Raw genomic sequence first — 14,406 nt, forward strand, 5'->3', positions numbered from 1 at the left:
ATATTTGAACACGTCTCCCGTTCACATGGTTGATCATACTTGGGTTCCACATGCATGTTTTAGCTGAAGGAAGAATACCTTAAACCTGGAGAGTTGAGACCCGTGTAATGGGTACCATGCAATATGACTTCAAAGGGTCTTCATTTGCTCACCGAACCTCTCCAATCCTATCACTGCTGCGTTTATGCCCCTGTACACACGCTTGATTCTCTTTTGGAGACATAGCAATCCATAGGTTTTAAGATACTTACTAGTCAGATACATTCTTAGGCGTTTAATATGGGGTGTTGAGTCCATTTTGTTGAGCAAGGAGTAGCTCGTGTCTATTCCATATTTGGCTTAAGGAAATTTATTTGTGCTCATTTTGATCTCTGGTTTTATGCAGCACCCCAACTCACCTTTACCCTTAAGCAAGCATAAGTTGGTTTTCTAACTTTGGGACCCTGTTCTGTTCTGTAATTCAGTTCCTGTGTAGCCAAGTTTACATTCCGTGTATTACTGATATCTTATGATGTTTCTTTTTCTGTGTTACTTATTTCAGTTAGAATCATCATACCTGAATCCACTCATTATGCTGCTACGGGCCTGATGACATAGATTTCATTGCTGAGTGATACTGCATTGTACGTAAGTACCACAAGTTCTTTATCCATTTTTCACTTTTTGTGATAGTGAACTTGTACAGTAAACGAGGTTCTTGTAACCAGAGGTGTCCCAAACTTTCGGGCGGCTGTGTCTCTTTGATTTTAATTTCCCTAAGCTATAGGACCATAAGTGGAAGTGCCCTAGGCTCTGTTGCTTTGTTTTTTAGATGTTTCATGAAACACCATACACTTCTCCCGAGTTTCTGTTGGCAATTTACATCCCGCCCATCAGCATAACAAGGCTCCCAGTTCTCCATGGCCTGTCCTGCCTTTCTGGATTTTACACTTTTTCAGATGGCCCTTTTGACCGGGGGGAAGTGAGACTTCATTGTAGTGCAGATTTCCTTTGCAAGCTTGCTTGGTTGGCCAAAAAGGGCGTATGCGTTTTTTCCTGAATATATTCAGGAAAAAACGCATACGCCCTTTTTGGCCAAGTGCATCATTGTGGACGTTCTGCCTCTTTTCCTATGCTTTCAATGCAATTCCAGTCTACCTCCTGAAATCGGTTTCCTGCAATTCTGCCCCGCTTTCAAGTCCTCTTGGCAGCCTTACTTCAGTATATATTTGGACGATGGGTGTCATTTATAACTCTGCAGGTTTGTGAATTACAGTGCCCCTGAGCTCATTTCTTCAACTCGCTTTCTTTTGAGCTGGCCGCAACACCGCAGGATCGCTTCAGTCCCTAATCTGGTTCCGGCACGACACGCTGAGCCTTTGGTTATTTCCTCTTCCTGGTGGGAAATGAGAGTTAAATTTGCCCGTCCAGACACCTCCAGCTAGTCTCTCATTGGTTCTCCCTATTCCTGTTCATCTTCCGCAGAAATTGCAAACTGTGCCAAAAAGGAGGTTAAAGGGACTGACTCTCCAAGTGGGGAGAGTGTTAGTAAAGCATCTGGAATGTTGCACCCGAGTACCAGGGGAGGAAAACTGAGACATATTTGAACACGTCTCCCGTTCACACGGTTGATCATACTCTGGGTTCCACATACATGTTTTAGCTGAAGGAAGAATACCATAAACCTGGAGAGTTGAGACCCTTGTAATGGGTACCATGCAATATGACTTCAAAGGGTCTTCATTTGCTCACCGAACCTCTCCAATCCTATCACTGCTGCGTTTATGCCCCTGTACACACGCTTGATTCTCTTTTGGAGACATAGCAATCCATAGGTTTTAAGATACTTACTAGTCAGGTACATTCTTAGGCGTTTAATATGGGCTGTTGAGTCCATTTCTTTGAGCAAGGAGTAGCTCTTGTCTATTCCATATTTGGCTTAAGGAACTTTATCTGTGCTCATTTCAATCTCTGGTTTTATGCAGCACCCCAACTCACCTTTACCCTTAAGCAAGCATAAGTTGGTTTTCTAAATTTGAGACCCTGTTCTGTTCTGTAATTCAGTTCCTGTGTAGCCAAGTTTAGATTCCGTGTATTACTGATATCTTATGATGTTTCTTTTTCTGTGTGACTTATTTCAGTTAGAATCATCATACCTGAATCCACTCATTGTGATGCTAAGGGCCTGATGACATAGATTTCATTGCTGAGTGATATTGCTTTGTAAGTAAATACCACAACTTCTTTATCCATTTTTCACTTTCTGCGATGTTGAAATTGTACTGTAAACGAGGTTCTTGTAAACAGAGGCGTCCCAAACTTTGGGGTGGCTGTGTCTTTTTGATTTTAATTTCCCTAAGCTATAGGACCATAAGTGGCAGTGCCCTAGGCTCTGTTGCTTTGTTTTTTAGATTTTTCAGGAAACACCATACAATTCTCCCAAGTGTCTGTTGGCAATTTACATCTCGCCCATCAGCATAACATGGCTCCCAGTTCTCCATGGCCTGTCCTGCCTTTCTGGATTTTACACTTTTTTCAGATGGCCCTTTTGACCGGGGGGAAGTGAGACTTCATTGTAGTGCAGATTTCCTTTGCAAGCTTGCTTGGTTGGCCAAAAAGGGCGTATGCGTTTTTTCCTGAATATATTCAGGAAAAAACGCATACGCCCTTTTTGGCCAAGTGCATCATTGTGGACGTTCTGCCTCTTTTCCTATGCTTTCAATGCAATTCCAGTCTACCTCCTGAAATCGGTTTCCTGCAATTCTGCCCCGCTTTCAAGTCCTCTTGGCAGCCTTACTTCAGTCTATTTTTGGACGATAGCTGTCATTTATAACTCTGCAGGTTTGTGAATTACAGTGCCCCTGAGCTCCTTTCTTCAACTTGCTTTCTTGTGACCTGGCCGCAACACCGCAGGATGGCTTCACGCCCTAATCTGGTTCCGGCACGGCACGCTGAGCCTTTGGTTATTTCCTCTTCCTGGTGGGAAATGAGAGTTAAATTTGCCCGTCCAGACACCTCCAGCTAGTCTCTCATTGGTTCTCGCTATTCCTGTTCATCTTCCGCAGAAATTGCAAACTGGGCCAAACAGGAGGTTAAAGGCGCTGACTCTCCAAGTGGGGAGAGTGTTAGTAAAGCGTCTGGAATGTTGCACCCGAGTACCAGGGGGGGAAAACTGAGACATATTTGAACACGTCTCCCGTTCACATGGTTGATCATACTTGGGTTCCACATGCATGTTTTAGCTGAAGGAAGAATACCTTAAACCTGGAGAGTTGAGACCCGTGTAATGGGTACCATGCAATATGACTTCAAAGGGTCTTCATTTGCTCACCGAACCTCTCCAATCCTATCACTGCTGCGTTTATGCCCCTGTACACACGCTTGATTCTCTTTTGGAGACATAGCAATCCATAGGTTTTAAGATACTTACTAGTCAGATACATTCTTAGGCGTTTAATATGGGGTGTTGAGTCCATTTTGTTGAGCAAGGAGTAGCTCTTGTCTATTCCATATTTGGCTTAAGGAAATTTATTTGTGCTCATTTTGATCTCTGGTTTTATGCAGCACCCCAACTCACCTTTACCCTTAAGCAAGCATAAGTTGGTTTTCTAACTTTGAGACCCTGTTCTGTTCTGTAATTCAGTTCCTGTGTAGCCAAGTTTACATTCCGTGTATTACTGATATCTTATGATGTTTCTTTTTCTGTGTTACTTATTTCAGTTAGAATCATCATACCTGAATCCACTCATTATGCTGCTACGGGCCTGATGACATAGATTTCATTGCTGAGTGATACTGCATTGTACGTAAGTACCACAAGTTCTTTATCCATTTTTCACTTTTTGTGATAGTGAACTTGTACAGTAAACGAGGTTCTTGTAACCAGAGGTGTCCCAATCTTTCGGGCGGCTGTGTCTCTTTGATTTTAATTTCCCTAAGCTATAGGACCATAAGTGGAAGTGCCCTAGGCTCTGTTGCTTTGTTTTTTAGATGTTTCAGGAAACACCATACACTTCTCCCGAGTTTCTGTTGGCAATTTACATCCCGCCCATCAGCATAACAAGGCTCCCAGTTCTCCATGGCCTGTCCTGCCTTTCTGGATTTTACACTTTTTTCAGATGGCCCTTTTGACCGGGGGGAAGTGAGACTTCATTGTAGTGCAGATTTCCTTTGCAAGCTTGCTTGGTTGGCCAAAAAGGGCGTATGCGTTTTTTCCTGAATATATTCAGGAAAAAACGCATACGCCCTTTTTGGCCAAGTGCATCATTGTGGACGTTCTGCCTCTTTTCCTATGCTTTCAATGCAATTCCAGTCTACCTCCTGAAATCGGTTTCCTGCAATTCTGCCCCGCTTTCAAGTCCTCTTGGCAGCCTTACTTCAGTATATATTTGGACGATGGGTGTCATTTATAACTCTGCAGGTTTGTGAATTACAGTGCCCCTGAGCTCATTTCTTCAACTCGCTTTCTTTTGAGCTGGCCGCAACACCGCAGGATCCCTTCAGTCCCTAATCTGGTTCCGGCACGGCACGCTGAGCCTTTGGTTATTTCCTCTTCCTGGTGGGAAATGAGAGTTAAATTTGCCCGTCCAGAAACCTCCAGCTAGTCTCTCATTGGTTCTCCCTATTCCTGTTCATCTTCCGCAGAAATTGCAAACTGGGCCAAAAAGGAGGTTAAAGGGACTGACTCTCCAAGTGGGGAGAGTGTTAGTAAAGCATCTGGAATGTTGCACCCGAGTACCAGGGGAGGAAAACTGAGACATATTTGAACACGTCTCCCGTTCACACGGTTGATCATACTCTGGGTTCCACATGCATGTTTTAGCTGAAGGAAGAATACCTTAAACCTGGGTAGTTGAAACCCGTGGAATGGGTACCATGCAATATGACTTCAAAGGGTCTTCATTTGCTCACCGAACCTCTCCAATCCTATCACTGCTGCGTTTATGCCCCTGCACACACGCTTGATTCTCTTTTGGAGACATAGCAATCCATAGGTTTTAAGATACTTACTAGTCAGGTACATTCTTAGGCGTTTAATATGGGGTGTTGAGTCCATTTTGTTGAGCAAGGAGTAGCTCTTGTCTATTCCATATTTGGCTTAAGGAACTTTATCTGTGCTCATTTCGATCTCTGGTTTTATGCAGCACCCCAACTCACCTTTACTCTTAAGCAAGCATAAGTTGGTTTTCTAAATTTGAGACCCTGTTCTGTTCTGTAATTCAGTTCCTGTGTAGCCACGTTTACATTCCGTGTATTAGTGATATCTTATGATGTTTCTTTTTCTGTGTGACTTATTTCAGTTAGAATCATCGTACCTGAATCCACTCATTATGCTGCTACGGGCCTGATGTCATAGATTTCATTGCTGAGTGATACTGCATTGTACGTAAGTACCACAAGTTCTTTATCCATTTTTCACTTTCTGTGATAGTGAACTTGTACAGTAAACGAGGTTCTTGTAACCAGAGGCGTCCCAAACTTTCGGGCGGATGTGTCTTTTTGATTTTAAATTCCCTAAGCTATAGGACCATAAGTGGAAGTGCCCTAGTCTCTGTTGCTTTGTTTTTTAGATGTTTCAGGAAACACCATACACTTCTCCCGAGTTTCTGTTGGCAATTTACATCCCGCCCATCAGCATAACAAGGCTCCCAGTTCTCCATGGCCTGTCCTGCCTTTCTGGATTTTACACTTTTTTCAGATGGCCCTTTTGACCGGGGGGAAGTGAGACTTCATTGTAGTGCAGATTTCCTTTGCAAGCTTGCTTGGTTGGCCAAAAAGGGCGTTTGCGTTTTTTCCTGAATATATTCAGGAAAAACGCATACGCCCTTTTTGGCCAAGTGCATCATTGTGGACGTTCTGCCTCTTTTCCTATGCTTTCAATGCAATTCCAGTCTACCTCCTGAAATCGGTTTCCTGCAATTCTGCCCCGCTTTCAAGTCCTCTTGGCAGTCTTACTTCAGTATATTTTTGGACGATAGCTGTCATTTATAACTCTGCAGGTTTGTGAATTACAGTGCCCCTGAGCTGCTTTCTTCAACTCGCTTTCTTTTGAGCTGGCCGTAACACCGCAGGTTGGCTTCAGGCCGTAATCTGGTTCGGGCACGGCATGCTGAGCCTTTGGTTATTTCCTCTTCCTGGTGGGAAATGAGAGTTAAATTTGCCCGTCCAGACACCTCCAGCTAGTCTCTCATTGGTTCTCCCTATTCCTGTTCATCTTCCGCAGAAATTGCAAACTGGGCCAAAAAGGAGGTTAAAGGGACTGACTCTCCAAGTGGGGAGAGTGTTAGTAAAGCGTCTGGAATGTTGTACCCGAGTACCAGGGGAGGAAAACTGAGACATATTTGAACACGTCTCCCGTTCACATGGTTGATCATACTCTGGGTTCCACATGCATGTTTTAGCTGAAGGAAGAATACGTTAAACCTGGAGAGTTGAGACCCGTGGAATGGGTACCATGCAATATGACTTCAAAGGGTCTTCATTTGCTCACCGAACCTCTCCAATCCTATCACTGCTGCGTTTATGCCCCTGTACACACGCTTGATTCTCTTTTGGAGACATAGTAATCCATAGGTTTTAAGATACTTACTAGTCAGGTACATTCTCAGGCGTTTAATATGGGGTGTTGAGTCCATTTCGTTGAGCAAGGAGTAGCTCTTGTCTATTCCATATTTGGCTTAAGGAAATTTATTTGTGCTCATTTCAATCTCTGATTTTATGCAGCACCCCAACTCACCTTTCCCCTTAAGCAAGCATAAGTTGGTTTTCTAAATTTGAGACCCTGTTCTGTTTTGGAATTCAGTTCCTGTGTAGCCAAGTTTACATTCCGTGTATTAGTGATATCTTGTGATGTTTCTTTTTCTGTGTGACTTATTTCAGTTAGAATCATCGTACCTGAATCCACTCATTATGCTGCTACGGGCCTGATGACATAGATTTCATTGCTGAGTGATACTGCATTGTACGTAAGTACCACAAGTTCTTTATCCATTTTTCACTTTCTGTGATATTGAACTTGTACGGTAAACGAGGTTCTTGTAAACAGAGGCGTCCCAAACTTTGGGGTGGCTGTGTCTTTTTGATTTTAATTTCCCTAAGCTATAGGACCATAAGTGGAAGTGCCCTAGGCTCTGTTGCTTTGTTTTTTAGATGTTTCAGGAAACACCATACACTTCTCCCGAGTGTCTGTTGGCAATTTACATCCCGCCCATCAGCATAACAAGGCTCCCAGTTCTCCATGGCCTGTCCTGCCTTTCTGGATTTTACACTTTTTTCAGATGGCCCTTTTGACCGGGGGGAAGTGAGACTTCATTGTAGTGCAGATTTCCTTTGCAAGCTTGCTTGGTTGGCCAAGAAGGGCGTATGAGTTTTTTCCTGAATATATTCAGGGAAAAACGCATACGCCCTTTTTGGCCAAGTGCATCATTGTGGACGTTCTGCCTCTTTTCCTATGCTTTCAATGCAATTCCAGTCTACCTCCTGAAATCGGTTTCCTGCAATTCTGCCCCACTTTCAAGTCCTCTTGGCAGCCTTACTTCAGTATATTTTTGGACGATAGCTGTCATTTATAACTCTGAAGGTTTGTCAATTACAGTGCCCCTGAGCTCCTTTCTTCAACTCGTTTTCTTTTGAGCTGGCCGCAACACCGCAGAATGGCTTCAGGCCCTAATCTGGTTCCGGAACGGCACACTGATCCTTTGGTTATTTCCTCTTCCTGGTGGGAAATGAGAGTTAAATTTGCCCGTCCAGACACCTCCAGCTAGTCTCTCATTGGTTCTCCCTATTCCTGTTCATCTTCCGCAGAAATTGCAAACTTGGCCAAACAGGAGGTTAAAGGCGTTGACTCTCCAAGTGGGGAGAGTGTTAGTAAAGCGTCTGGAATGTTGCACCCGAGTACCAGGGGAGGAAAACTGAGACATATTTGAACACGTTTCCCGTTCACATGGTTGATCATACTCTGGGTTCCACATGCATGTTTTAGCTGAAGGAAGAATACGTTAAACCTGGAGAGTTGAGACCCGTGGAATGGGTACCATGCAATATGACTTCAAAGGGTCTTCATTTGCTCACCGAACCTCTCCAATCCTATCACTGCTGCGTTTATGCCCCTGTACACACGCTTGATTCTCTTTTGGAGACATAGCAATCCATAGGTTTTAAGATACTTACTAGTCAGGTACATTCTTAGGCGTTTAATATGGGGTGTTGAGTCCATTTCGTTGAGCAAGGAGTAGCTCTTGTCTATTCCATATTTGGCTTAAGGAACTTTATCTGTGCTCATTTCAATCTCTGGTTTTATGCAGCACCCCAACTCACCTTTCCCCTTAAGCAAGCATAAGTTGGTTTTCTAAATTTTAGACCCTCTTCTGTTTTGGAATTCAGTTCCTGTGTAGCCAAGTTTACATTCCGTGTATTAGTGATATCTTATGATGTTTCTTTTTCTGTGTGACTTATTTCAGTTAGAATCATCGTACCTGAATCCACTCATTATGCTGCTACGGGCCTGATGACATAGATTTCATTGCTGAGTGATACTGCATTGTACATAAGTACCACAAGTTCTTTATCCATTTTTCACTTTCTGTGATATTGAACTTGTACGGTATACGAGGTTCTTGTAAACAGAGGCGTCCCAAACTTTGGGGTGGCTGTGTCTTTTTGATTTTAATTTCCCTAAGCTATAGGACCATAAGTGGAAGTGCCCTAGGCTCTGTTGCTTTGTTTTTTAGATGTTTCAGGAAACACCATACACTTCTCCCGAGTGTCTGTTGGCAATTTACATCCCGCCCATCAGCATAACAAGGCTCCCAGTTCTCCATGGCCTGTCCTGCCTTTCTGGATTTTACACTTTTTTCAGATGGCCCTTTTGACCGGGGGGAAGTGAGACTTCATTGTAGTGCAGATTTCCTTTGCAAGCTTGCTTGGTTGGCCAAGAAGGGCGTATGCGTTTTTTCCTGAATATATTCAGGAAAAAACGCATACGCCCTTTTTGGCCAAGTGCATCATTGTGGACGTTCTGCCTCTTTTCCTATGCTTTCAATGCAATTCCAGTCTACCTCCTGAAATCGGTTTCCTGCAATTCTGCCCCGCTTTCAAGTCCTCTTGGCAGCCTTACTTCAGTATATTTTTGGACGATAGCTGTCATTTAAAACTCTGCATGTTTGTGAATTACAGTGCCCCTGAGCTCCTTTCTTCAACTCGCTTTCTTTTGAGCTGGCCGCAACACCGCAGAATGTCTTCAGGCCCTAATCTGGTTCCGGAACGGCACACTGAGCCTTTGGTTATTTCCTCTTCCTGGTGGGAAATGAGAGTTAAATTTGCCCGTCCAGACCCCTCCAGCTAGTCTCTCATTGGTTCTCCCTATTCCTGTTCATCTTCCGCAGAAATTGCAAACTTGGCCAAACAGGAGGTTAAAGGCGCTGACTCTCCAAGTCGAGAGAGTGTTAGTAAAGCGTCTGGAATGTTGCACCCGAGTACCAGGGGAGGAAAACTGAGACATATTTGAACACGTCTCCCGTTCACATGGTTGATCATACTCTGGGTTCCACATGCATGTTTTAGCTGAAGGAAGAATACCTTAAACCTGGAGAGTTGAGACCCGTGGAATGGGTACCATGCAATATGACTTCAAGGGGTCTTCATTTGCTCACCGAACCTCTCCAATCCTATCACTGCTGGGTTTATGCCCCTGTACACAGGCTTGATTCTCTTTTGGAGACATAGCAATCCATAGGTTTTAAGATACTTACTAGTCAGGTACATTCTTAGGCGTTTAATATGGGGTGTTGAGTCCATTTCTTTGAGCAAGGAGTAGCTCTTGTCTATTCCATATTTGGCTTAAGGAACTTTATCTGTGCTCATTTCAATCTCTGGTTTTATGCAGCACCCCAACTCACCTTTCCCCTTAAGCAAGCATAAGTTGGTTTTCTAAATTTGAGACCCTGTTCTGTTTTGGAATTCAGTTCCTGTGTAGCCAAGTTTACATTCCGTGTATTACTGATATCTTATGATGTTTCTTTTTCTGTTTGACTTATTTCAGTTAGAATCATCATACCTGAATCCACTCATTGTGCTGCTAAGGGCCTGATGACATAGATTTCATTGCTGAGTGATATTGCTTTGTAAGTAAATACCACAACTTCTTTATCCATTTTTCACTTGCTGCGATGTTGAACTTGTACTGTAAACGAGGTTCTTGTAAACAGAGCCGTTCCAAACTTTGGGGTGGCTGTGTCTTTTTGATTTTAATTTCCCTAAGCTATAGGACCATAAGTGGAAGTGCCCTAGGCTCTGTTGCTTTGTTTTTTAGATGTTTCAGGAAACACCATACACTTCTCCCCAGTGGCTGTTGGCAATTTACATCCCGCCCATCAGCATAACAAGGCTCCCAGTTCTCCATGGCCTGTCCTGCCTTTCTGGATTTTACACTTTTTTCAGATGGCCCTTTTGACCGGGGGGAAGTGAGACTTCATTGTAGTGCAGATTTCCTTTGCAAGCTTGCTTGGTTGGCCAAAAAGCGCGTATGCCTTATTTCCTGAATATATTCAGGAAAAAACGCATACGCCCTTTTTGGCCAAGTGCATCATTGTGGATGTTCTGCCTCTTTTCCTATGCTTTCAATGCAATTCCAGTCTACCTCCTGAAATCGGTTTCCTGCAATTCTGCCCCGCTTTCAAGTCCTCTTGGCAGCCTTACTTCAGTCTATTTTTGGACGATAGCTGTCATTTATAACTCTGCAGGTTTTTGAATTACAGTGCCCCTGAGCTCCTTTCTTCAACTCGCTTTCTTGTGACCTGGCCGCAACACCGCAGGATGGCTTCAGGCCCTAATCTGGTTCCGGCACGGCACGCTGAGCCTTTGGTTAATTCCTCTTCCTGGTGGGAAATGAGAGTTAAATTTGCCCGTCCAGACACCTCCAGTTAGTCTCTCATTGGTTCTCGCTATTCCTGTTCATCTTCCGCAGAAATTGCAAACTGGGCCAAACAGGAGGTTAAAGGGACTGACTCTCCAAGTGGGGAGAGTGTTAGTAAAGCGTCTGGAATGTTGCACCCGAGTACCAGGTTACGAAAACTGAGACATATTTGAACACATCTCCCGTTCACACGGTTGATCATACTCTGGGTTCCACATGCATGTTTTAGCTGAAGGAAGAATACCTTAAACCTGGAGAGTTGAGACCCGTGTAATGGGTACCATGCAATATGACTTCAAAGGGTCTTCATTTGCTCACCGAACCTCTCCAATCCTATCACTGCTGCGTTTATGCCCCTGTACACACGCTTGATTCTCTTTTGGAGACATAGCAATCCATAGGTTTTAAGATACTTACTAGTCAGGTACATTCTTAGGCGTTTAATATGGGGTGTTGAGTCCATTTCATTGAGCAAGGAGTAGCTCTTGTCTATTCCATATTTGGCTTAAGGAAATTTATCTGTGCTCATTTCAATCTCTGGTTTTATGCAGCACCCCAACTCACCTTTCCCCTTAAGCAAGCATAAGTTGGTTTTCTAAATTTGAGACCCTGTTCTGTTTTGGAATTCAGTTCCTGTGTAGCCACGTTTACATTCCGTGTATTAGTGATATCTTATGATGTTTCTTTTTCTGTGTGACTTATTTCAGTTAGAATCATCGTACCTGAATCCACTCATTATGCTGCTACGAGCCTGATGTCATAGATTTCATTGCTGAGTGATACTGCATTGTACGTAAGTACCACAAGTTCTTTATCCATTTTTCACTTTTTGTGATAGTGAACTTGTACGGTAAACGAGGTTCTTGTAACCAGAGGCGTCCCAAACTTTGGGGTGGCTGTGTCTTTTTGATTTTAATTTCCCTAAGCTATAGGACCATAAGTGGAAGTGCCCTAGGCTCTGTTGCTTTGTTTTTTAGATGTTTCAGGAAACACCATACACTTCTCCCGAGTGTCTGTTGGCAATTTACATCCCGCCCATCAGCATAACAAGGCTCCCAGTTCTCCATGGCCTGTCCTGCCTTTCTGGATTTTACACTTTTTTCAGATGGCCCTTTTGACCGGGGGGAAGTGAGACTTCATTGTAGTGCAGATTTCCTTTGCAAGCTTGCTTGGTTGGCCAAAAAGGGCGTATGCGTTTTTTCCTGAATATATTCAGGAAAAAACGCATACGCCCTTTTTGGCCAAGTGCATCATTGTGGACGTTCTGCCTCTTTTCCTATGCTTGCAACGCAATTCCAGTCTACCTCCTGAAATCGGTTTCCTGCAATTCTGCCCCGCTTTCAAGTCCTCTTGGCAGCCTTACTTCAGTCTATTTTTGGACGATAGCTGTCATTTATAACTCTGCAGGTTTGTGAATTACAGTGCCCCTGAGCTCCTTTCTTCAACTCGCTTTCTTGTGAGCTGGCCGCAACACCGCAGGATGGCTTCAGGCCCTAATCTGGTTCCGGCACGGCACGCTGAGCCTTTGGTTATTTCCTCTTCCTGGTGGGAAATGAGAGTTAAATTTGCCCGTCCAGACACCTCCAGCTAGCCTCTCATTGGTTCTCCCTATTCCTGTTCATCTTCCGCAGAAATTGCAAACTGGGCCAAACAGGAGGTTAAAGGCGCTGACTCTCCAAGTCGAGAGAGTGTTAGTAAAGTGTCTGGAATGTTGCACCCGAGTACCAGGGGAGGAAAACTGAGACATATTTGAACACGTCTCCCGTTCACATGGTTGATCATACTCTGGGTTCCACATGCATGTTTTAGCTGAAGGAAGAATACCTTAAACCTGGAGAGTTGAGACCCGTGGAATGGGTACCATGCTATATGACTTCAAAGGGTCTTCATTTGCTCACCGAACCTCTCCAATCCTATCACTGCTGCGTTTATGCCCCTGTACACACGCTTGATTCTCTTTTGGAGACATAGCAATCCATAGGTTTTAAGATACTTACTAGTCAGGTACATTCTTAGGCGTTTAATATGGGGTGTTGAGTCCATTTCGTTGAGCAAGGAGTAGCTCTTGTCTATTCCATATTTGGCTTAAGGAACTTTATCTGTGCTCATTTCAATCTCTGGTTTTATGCAGCACCCCAACTCACCTTTCCCCTTAAGCAAGCATAAGTTGGTTTTCTAAATTTGACACCCTGTTCTGTTCTGCAATTCAGTTCCTGTGTAGCCAAGTTTACATTCTGTGTATTACTGATATCTTATGATGTTTCTTTTTCTGTGTGGCTTATTTCAGTTAGAATCATCAAACCTGAATCCACTCATTGTGCTGCTAAGGGCCTGATGACATAGATTTCATTGCTGAGTGATATTGCTTTGTAAGTAAATACCACAACTTCTTTATCCGTTTTTCACTTTCTGCGATGTTGAACTTGTACTGTAAACGAGGTTCTTGTAAACAGAGCCGTTCCAAACTTTGGGGTGGCTGTATCTTTTTGATTTTAATTTCCCTAAGCTATAGGACCATAAGTGGAAGTGCCCTAGGCTCTGTTGCTTTGTTTTTTAGGTGTTTCAGGAAACACCATACACTTCTCCCTAGTGTCTGTTGGCAATTTACATCCCGCCCATCAGCATAACAAGGCTCCCAGTTCTCCATGGCTTGTCCTGCCTTTCTGGATTTTACACTTTTTTCAGATGGCCCTTTTGACCGGGGGGAAGTGAGACTTCTTTGTAGTGCAGATTTCCTTTGCAAGCTTGCTTGGTTGGCCAAAAAGGGCGTATGCGTTTTTTCCTGAATATATTCAGGAAAAAACGCATACGCCCTTTTTGGCCAAGTGCATCATTGTGGACGTTCTGCCTCTTTTCCTATGCATTCAATGCAATTCCAGTCTACCTCCTGAAATCAGTTTCCTGCAATTCTGCCCCGCTTTGAAGTCCTCTTGGCAGCCTTACTTCAGTCTATTTTTGGACGATAGCTGTCATTTATAACTCTGCAGGTTTGTGAATTACAGTGCCCCTGAGCTCCTTTCTTCAACTCGCTTTCTTGTGACCTGGCCGCAACACCGCAGGATGGCTTCAGGCCCTAATCTGGTTCCGGCACGGCACGCTGAGCCTTTGGTTATTTCCTCTTCCTGGTGGGAAATGAGAGTTAAATTTGCCCGTCCAGACCCCTCCAGCTAGTCTCTCATTGGTTCTCCCTATTCCTGTTCATCTTCCGCAGAAATTGCAAACTGGGCCAAACAGGAGGTTAAAGGGACTGACTCTCCAAGTGGGGAGAGTGTTAGTAAAGCGTCTGGAATGTTGCACCCGAGTACCAGGGTACGAAAACTGAGACATATTTGAACACATCTCCCGTTCACACGGTTGATCATACTCTGGGTTCCACATGCATGTTTTAGCTGAAGGAAGAATACCTTAAACCTGGAGAGTTGAGACCCGTGTAATGGGTACCATGCAATATGACTTCAAAGGGTCTTCATTTGCTCACCGAACCTCTCCAATCCTATCACTGCTGCGTTTATGCC

At 43.9% G+C, this 14,406-nt stretch overlaps 1 long non-coding RNA gene across 11 annotated transcripts in view; it reads left to right on the forward strand.

The window, feature by feature from the left end:
• Nucleotides 1-14,406, forward strand: part of LOC307181396 — a 531,327-nt gene that overhangs the window by 106,782 nt on the left and 410,139 nt on the right. The window contains exon 4 of one of the 11 annotated variants that reach the window (XR_013826664.1): nt 8,443-8,525. The exons of the other annotated variants lie outside the window; for them this stretch is intronic. This is a non-coding gene — a long non-coding RNA (uncharacterized lncRNA). Of the gene's footprint in view, nt 1-8,442; nt 8,526-14,406 lie in introns of those variants that run through there. 11 annotated transcript variants of the gene reach the window in all.

The sequence above is a fragment of the Stenella coeruleoalba genome, assembly GCF_951394435.1.
Source record: "Stenella coeruleoalba genome assembly, contig: scaffold_85, whole genome shotgun sequence".
NCBI classification, from domain to species: Eukaryota; Metazoa; Chordata; class Mammalia; order Artiodactyla; family Delphinidae; genus Stenella; species Stenella coeruleoalba.